Genomic DNA, 8,769 nt, shown 5'->3' with positions numbered 1-8,769 from the left:
GCATGACCGCGCAGTTGCGCGCGCGCGCGCGCGCGCGTTCCTGGGAAACTCTCAATGCGCAGGACGAAGCCCGGTCCTACTGGTTTGTAGAGAGAGGGAAAAGCGCCAATCCCTAGTGCGCATGACAGAAAAGCGGTTTCTTCCCTACGCCTGGCGAGCCCTAGAATTGTTCGGAAGGAAAAGAGCAAGCAGGGGGCGTGGTGTAGGGAGTGGGGAGGGGCTACGGAGCGGCCTGCCTTAAATATTGTTTCACCTTTTGGCGCCAAATGATTGGTATTCATACTTACTCAAGCCAGTTGGTAAGTTTACACTAAAGAAGTGTCCAATTAAGCGCCCTTTAGAGTTTTCATTTGTTTCTTTTGGAAATTTTTGTAGTAAAGCTAATGGATGTTTATGTAAGTCAGAATTTTGATTTTCTTCTAGGGGATTACAGGCTGGAAAGGTGCACAAGGGAATCTTCTGGGATACTTTTACATTCCTTATCTTTGAACAGTTGGTTACAAGGGCGTACACATAAAAAACCATCAAGCTGTACCCGTTGAGATTAGTGCACTTTATGCACTTTAGAATGTATGTTATATCTCAACTTGTTTTTAAATGCAGTAGTTACAGAGATGCCAAATCTGAAATTCAACATGGGAACAAAACACATAGGCTTGTAACAAATATTTGAGATTTTTTTCCCCCAGGCATTTGTAAATGCAAATACAAATCAAAATGTGCACTGTCTTTAGAAAGTATTAGTCAAATGATAATAGTTGCAATTACATCTCACCTCAATTTCTCTCCTAAACTACTCTAGTTGGCTGACTCCCTCACCCTGACACTGAAGACTTTTTCTAGGACACTAGTGATCTGCATGTTAACAAAGCCAATTGTTTCTGCTCAGTATTCATCTTACTTCACTGACAGCAGTATTCTACAGTCACCACGCCCTCCTTGAAGCTGCTTTACTATCTTGCCTTCAGTTGAGCCTCACCTGATTGCTTTTTCTCCTTCCTCACTAGCTGCTTCTTCTGAAAGTTCTTGGTTGGTCCTCTCTGTGATTTCTAGGCATTGGTTTGCCCTAGAAATCCTAGTAGGATGCTGTGCTGGCCCCTTTTTCTCTTTGTATCTGCACACTCCTCCAGATAAACCTCAATCTGGACGTAAAAGACCTCAGTCTTACCTGTCATTCCCACTCTGGGAACTTTGGACATATGTATTCAACTCTTTGCAGGACATCTCTTGGATATAGAATAGGCAGCTGAAACATTATGTGGCCAAAAAATAAAATTCTTGATTCCCCCTCTCTTAGTCTTCCATCTCAGTAAAAAGCCCCAAGGTCCATCAGGTTGCTCAAGACAAAAATTTCCATTCTAATTCTTTATTGTTTCTCTCTTCACCCCTTCCTCATGTACTCCATCAACAAGTCCCATAAACTCAACCTCCAAAACATATCCTGCATTTGATCACTAATTTCCATCTGCATAGCAACACCCTAGTCCAAGGTTCTATCATCTCTTGCCTCTACTAAGATAATAGATTCCCAACTGATCTCCCTGTGTCCTCTCTTTGCTTCCTTAAATAAGATCAAGCTGTTTCTCTTGAAAACCCTCCAAGTGCTTCCCACTTTACTTAAACCCAAACTTCTTAAACTCATTACTAGCACTTAAAAAGTCCTACTTGATCTTCTACCCACCTAACTGCTCCCCCACTTAGTATTTGCTCTCTTCCTCCTTAGCCTGCTACCCTCCAGTGGTTCCCTGAATGTGTCACATGCATTCTCACACTAGAGAATTGGCATTGTCTGTTCCCTTTACTTACTACTTATCCACCAGTCTTCATATGACTCCATTTTGTCATTGATCTCAGCTTGAATGTTACCTCTTAAAAGTCATATTAGAGCCAGGGGCGCCTGGGTGGCGCAGTCGGTTAAGCGTCCGACTTCAGCCAGGTCACGATCTCGCGGTCCGGGAGTTCGAGCCCCGCATCAGGCTCTGGGCTTATGGCTCAGAGCCTGGAGCCTGTTTCCGATTCTGTGTCTCCCTCTCTCTCTGCCCCTCCCCTGTTCATGCTGTGTTTCTGTCTCAAAAATAAATAAACGTTAAAAAAAAATTTATTAAAAAAAAGTCATATTAGAGCCATCATATTAGTCCACTCTAAATATTAGTCCACTCTAAATATTAAACTGATGTCCTTGTTTATTAACTGATTTCTTTCCTCCCTCAGTAAGTATGTAAGTTTCACGACAGTGGAAAACTTCTCTATTTTGTTCACTACTATAATCCCTAAGGTATAGTGCCTAGCCACTATTAGAAACTAATATATAATAAATGCTCAATAAATATTCGTTGAATGAATGAATGAGGAAAATGATAATTATAGATATGCCATGCTTTTATTATAATGTATGGGCTGTACATAAAAAGAATATGGGCACCTGGGTGGCTCAGTCAGTTAAGCCTCTGACTTCATGTCAGGTCATGATCTTGCATTTCGTGAGTTCAAGCCCCACGTCAGGCTCTGTGCTGACAGCTCAGAGCCCAGAGCCTGCTTCAAGTTCTGTTTCCCACTCTCTCTGCCTCTCAAAAATGAATACACATTAAAAAAAATTTTTTAAAGAATATAAACATATTCTTATGTAATATGGAAATAATAGCTGCATTTATTTTTTTATTTTGTTTAATACTGCCTTTTATACTCAGGGTTGATAAAAAGATAAAATGAGCTTATATTCATAAATAATTCTTTTTAACAGTACATCATTCATGATAATTTATTAAAATTTCATTTTAAGTGCATTTTTATAGTACAAAAAAAATGCAGTCTTATGACTTATATGTGCAAGTATCGAAGGCTATAAAGTGAATAGAGATACCCTCTAAAATCTTTTTCCATCTTCGGTGACAATTTGCACCCCATAGGCAATGGCTAATAACATTTTCTTTTGTATGCTTTCAGAATTTTTCTATGTACATAAACTGTTCTTAAAAAAAACACACAAATGAGCTCATACCTCAATTACTACTCAGTTTTTTCACTTAACAATACATACATATCAACTTAAAAGAATTCTAATATGATCTCTGAAATATTTGTCTAAAAGTATAAGTATCAGGAAATATGTGAAAATATCTATATAACATAGTATTGATAACTTAATATATTAATAATTAACCATCAATTTAAACTTCATGTAATGTTATTATAAATTAAATAATATCAGTATTCTTTATATAATATAATATTGAATAAGTTATTGATATTATTAATATCGTTTTTCTCATAGTGTGAATGCTACGCTATCCTCTCAGTTAAGGCTTGTATGCAGAATAGGCCATATACACTCTTGACCACTGAGTTCTGTGTGGCACATCCTACTTTTCTGTATCAACCAAAATACATTTTACTCTGTATCATGAGTGTGTTCTGAGATTAGTGCCACCCCACGAAAGATGGAAAGGTAGCTTAGTGTAGTGATTAAGTGAATGGAGTCAAGCCAGGCTGTATTCAAATCTTGCCTTTACCACTTAAGTTCTTCAGGATATTTGGCAAGTTGCTTAACCTCTTGTTATCTTGGTTTTTGTGTTTGTAAAAAGGGGTAATGGTTATCCTACCTCACTGTTGTTCTGTCAGAGCTGTTATGAGGATTAAATGAACTAACATTTACAAAGTGCTTAAAACAGAGTGAGTCAGTTTAAATCTTCCAAGAAACAGATGCTAAAATGGGATTAGACACAGAAGGGATTTATTAGGGAGAAGCTCTGGGAGGAACAAGGGGAAGAGGAGCAGGAGTAGGCAGGGAGCTTGCAGACTGCAGTATTTTTCTGACACCTGTAAAAGGACAAAGGGAAGGCTGGACAGAGCCTCAGAACACAGTACCGTTCTAAGAAAGGCTCAGCCGGATCCATGGAGAGGCCTGAACCAAAGCTCCCTGGTAGAGGAATCTCATATCAGGCAGGAAAAGCTGGCACAAGTATATCTGCCACTCAGTCATCAGCTGGCAGCGGTGGTTAGTTGGGCGGGAAAGGGAACATGGCCTCAGCATTCAGTGGCAGCAGCTGGGGACCATCAATCAGTAATGCTCCCCACAGCAGGCTCTCTTGTAGGCAGGCATCTGAATAGTGCTTCTCTATGATTGCCACACAGAGCATGGCAAACAGTAAATACTAATAAGTGTTTGATAAATAATGATTTAATACATAAGAGTATAGAGCAATGTTCTCCAATAAAAATAGAATGAGAATCACATATATAATTGTAAATTTTCTTATAGCCAAATTTGTAATGAAAAATTAAAATTAGGGGTGGCTGGGTGGCTCAGTCAGTTAAGCATCCGATTTGGCTCAGGTCATGATCTCACAGTTCCTGAGTTCAAGCTCCATATCGGGCTCCATGCTGACAGCTCAGAGCCTGGAGCCTGCTTCAGATTCTGTGTCTCCCTCTCTCTGCCCCTCCCCTGCTCATGCTCTCTGTCTCTGTCTCTCTCTCTCTCAAAAATAAATAAATGTTAAAATAAATAAATAAAAATAAGTTTCTAAAAAAATTAAAGTTAGCACTCATTTTCATATTTCTTGAATATGATTACATAATTAATTATGTAATTAAATAATATCAATTTAATAACCCTGTATCAAACCCTAAATTTTGGTAACAGAGAATATTTTTTTTTCATTTACTCAGAGACCTTTTACTAAAATTAACTTACATAAGGCCATAGAGAAAAGCTCAAAAAATTCTAGAAAGTAGAAGGATAGTGTAGCAGTTAGCCTGTCTGGGGGTAAACCCTACCTCCACCCTTGGCTAATAACCATAGGCAGTTTTCTCTTGAGCATCCTCAGTTAGATATCACCAATTAGGAAAAGTATGGACCATAATGCTTCAGCAATGTCCTGGTGGCCCCCCTGTGCAGGAGAAACTAAAGATTAATATTTTAGTTGCTGAAGATCTCAAGAGGGAGGGTGGAGGGCAGGGGGAGCAGCCAAGATGACTCTAGTAGCTGGAAGCTGTGTAGAGGCAGGAGTCTTGGGGGAGGTAGGTGGCTCCAGGTAGCAGCTAGCTGCCAACCATCATGGAAGTATTTCAATATTTTAACAAGTGGCACAGCTTTACTATCACAGTGTGACTCACTAATTCTCCCAGGCTAAGGCTGTTCCTCTTCCTCTGAGAGCTAGTTTTTCATTGTTTTGGTTTATTTCATTAGGCTTAGGGGGAGGAGCCACTGATGATCTAGCTTCGCTGCTAGATCTTACCACCAAAGATCTGAAGGAGACACTATTTGAGTTATTAAAACCAGATTAGCGCTCCTAACTAATCAACCAAATCACCAAGTTCTGTTGCTTTTAACTCCTAAACTCATCTGAAATCTATCTTTTCATCCCACTGTCACAGCCCTGGTATATGCCATGATCCTTTTTCCTCTGGAGTCTTGAAGGTTTTCCTTCTTTTTTTTTTTTTTTTTAAACAATAAACATTACTGATATATCATTATTGATATATAATACATTGATATATAAATCATGTACCATACACTATAGCCATTTAAAACGTACAATTTAATGGTTTTTAGTATATTTACAGAGTTGTGCAACCATCACCACAATCAAATTTAAAACATATTTATCACCCCAGACAGAAACCCTATATTCTTTAGCAGTCATTCCCATTTCCACCCAACTACCCCTTTCCCCAGCTCTAAGCAAACACCAATCTACTTTCTGCCACTATGGTTTTTTTTTGTACTCTAGATATTTCACAGAAATTGAATAATATAATATATGGTCCTTTGTGACTACCTTCTTTCATTTAGCATAATGCATTCAAAGTTCATCCATGTTGTAGCATGTATCAGTACTTCATTTATTGCTGAATCACACTCCATTGTATGAACAGAACATACTTGATTATCCATTCATCACTTGATACTCTTTGGCTATTATTAATAATGCTGCTATGAACATTCATGTATAAGTTTTTGTGTGGACATAATGTTCCCATTTCTCATGGACATGTACCTTGAAATGAAAGTGTTTATGATACAGTATCTAAAAAATGATTGCCTAATTCAGGGGTACCTATGTTTTCATATGAGAATTTTACAGTTTTGGCTCATACAGATATTTGGTAGATATTTGGTTCATTTTAAGTTAATTTTTATATATGGTGTGGGATAAGAGGTCCAACTTCATTCTGTAGCATGTGGATATCCAGATGTCCCAACACCATTTGTTGAAAAGACTATTCTTTCAACATTAAATGGTCGTGGCAACTTTATCAGAAATCAGTTGATCATAAATGTATGAGATTTTGTTTTTCCCTGAATTTCCAGTTCTGTTTTATTGATCTATATGTCTCCCTTGATGCTATTACCACATGTCTTCATTACTATAGTTTTGAAATGAGGAAATGTGAGTCTTCCAACTATGTTCTTTTTTAAAATTGTTTTAGCTATTCTGGGATCCTTAAATTTCCATATAAAATTTTAAATCAGCTTATTGATTTTTATAAAAAAGCAAGCTAGAATTTCAAGAAACTACATGGAATCTGTAGATCAGTTTGGGGAGTTGCCCTTTTTTTTTTAAATTTTTTTTTAACGTTTATTTATTTTTTTGAGACAGAGAGAGCGCATGAACAGGGGAGGGGCAGAGAGAGAGGGAGACACAGGATCTGAAACAGGCTCCAGGCTCTGAGCTGTCAGCACAGAGCCCGACGCGGGGCTCGAACTCACAGACCATGAGATCATGACCTGAGCCGAAGTCTGACGCCCAACTGACCGAGCCACCCAGGCGCCCCCCCCCCTTTTTTTTTTTTTAAAGGAGTTGCCCTTTTAACAATATTAAGCCTTCCAGTCTTTGAACAGGGATGTCTTTCCATTGATTCATGTCTTCTTAATTTTTTTTAGCAATATCTTGTAGTTTTCAGATTACAAGTTTTGCAATTCTATTAAATTTATTAAGTATTCTTTTTGATGCTTATATTAATGCAGTTGTTTTTATTGTTAAGTTCATTTATCTATATTTATAGAGACAGAGCTCCCACATGAGCAGGGAAGGGGCAGAGTGGGAATCCCAAGCCCTCTTTGAGCTATCAGCGTGGAGCCCAACTAAGTGGGGCTCAATCTCAATCTCACAAACTATGAGATTGTGACCTGAGCCAAAATCAAAAGTCAGATGCTTAACCTACTGAGCCACCCAGTACCCCCCACCTTTTTTTTTTTTAAGGTAATGCAGTTGTTTGCTTAATTTCATTTTTGGTTTGTTCATTGCTGCTATACAGAAATGCAATAGAATTTGTATTGTATATTTACCTTGTATCCTGCAATTTTGCTGAATGTGTTTATTAGTTCTAATACTTTTTAGTGGATTTCTTACATTTTTTGTATGTAATAATATGTGATCTAAAAGTAGAGATAGTTTTACTTCTTTTTATTTGCTAATATAGATGCCTTTTATTTAATTATTTAATTTTCCTACCTGGTTTCCCTGACTAGACCTCCAGTACAATGCTGAATAGAAGTGGCAAGAGTAGAGAACCATCTCTTGTTCCTGTTCTTGGAAGGAAACCATTCCATTTCATCATTAAGTATAATGTGAGTTTGGATTTTTCACAGATGCCCTTTATTAGCTTGAAGAGGTTTCCTTCACTTCCTAGGTGGTTGTATATTTTTATTATGAAGGAATGTTGAATTTTATTACATGGTTTTTCTACATTTTTCGAGATGATCATGTGGTTTCTCTTTTATTCAATTGATATAGTGGATTGTATTAATTGATTTAAATCAACCTTACATTCCTGATATAAATCCCACTTGGTTATGGTGTTTAGTTCTTTTTATATATTGATAAGTTCCACTTGCTAGTATTTTATTGAGGATTTTTACACCTATATCCATAAGAGATATTGGTTTCTTTTCTTGTGATGTCTTTGTCTGGTTTTGAAATCCAGATAATACTAGCCTGATAGAATGAGGTGAGAATTGTTCCCTCCTTTTCTATTTTTTGAAAGTGTTTGTGAAGAATTCTATTCTTTATTGTAAACATTTTTTTAAAATGTTTATTTATTGTCAATAGTGGGGAGCAGGGAGGGATAGAGAGAGAGGAAGACAGAGGATCTGAAAAGGGCTCTGCGCTGAGAGTGGAGGGCCTGATGTGGGGCTCGAACTCACAACCATTAGACCATGACCTGAGCCAAAGTCAGACCCTTAACTGAATGAGCCACCCAGGTGCCCCAACAATTATATTAATTCTTTAAATTTTTGGTAGAAGTCGAGAGTGAAATCTGGGCCTGGGCTTTTCTTTGTGGGTAGTCTTTAAATTACTAATCCAATCTTTCACTATATATCTTTTCAGATTTTCTACTTTTTCTTGTGTCAGTTTTGGTAGTTTGTGTCTTTCTAGTAATATGTCTTTTTCATCTAAGTTATCTAATTTGTTGGCCCATAGTAGTTCATAGTATATCCCTTTATAATTCTTTTTATATCTGTAAGGTCAATGTTAAGTCTCTTCTTTCATTCTTAATTTTACTAATTAGTAATTTAGTAATGTGAGTCTTCTTGTTTTTCTTGGTTGGTTTAGCTAAAGGTTTGTCAATTTTATTGATCTTTTCGAAGAACCAATGTTTAGTTTCAGTGGTTTTCTCTATTTTTTAAAAATGCTCTCTTTCTTTTTTTTTTTTTTTTTTTTTTTTTTTTTTTATGACATTTATTGACAAATTGGTTTCCATACAACACCCAGTGCTCATCCCAAAAGGTGCCCTCCTCAATACCCATCACCCACCCTCTCCTCCCTC

The sequence above is a fragment of the Prionailurus viverrinus genome, chromosome B3 (assembly GCF_022837055.1).
Source record: "Prionailurus viverrinus isolate Anna chromosome B3, UM_Priviv_1.0, whole genome shotgun sequence".
NCBI classification, from domain to species: domain Eukaryota; kingdom Metazoa; phylum Chordata; class Mammalia; order Carnivora; family Felidae; genus Prionailurus; species Prionailurus viverrinus.
The sequence above is the reverse complement of the archived record's forward strand: the minus strand, read 5'-3'. Positions refer to the sequence as shown.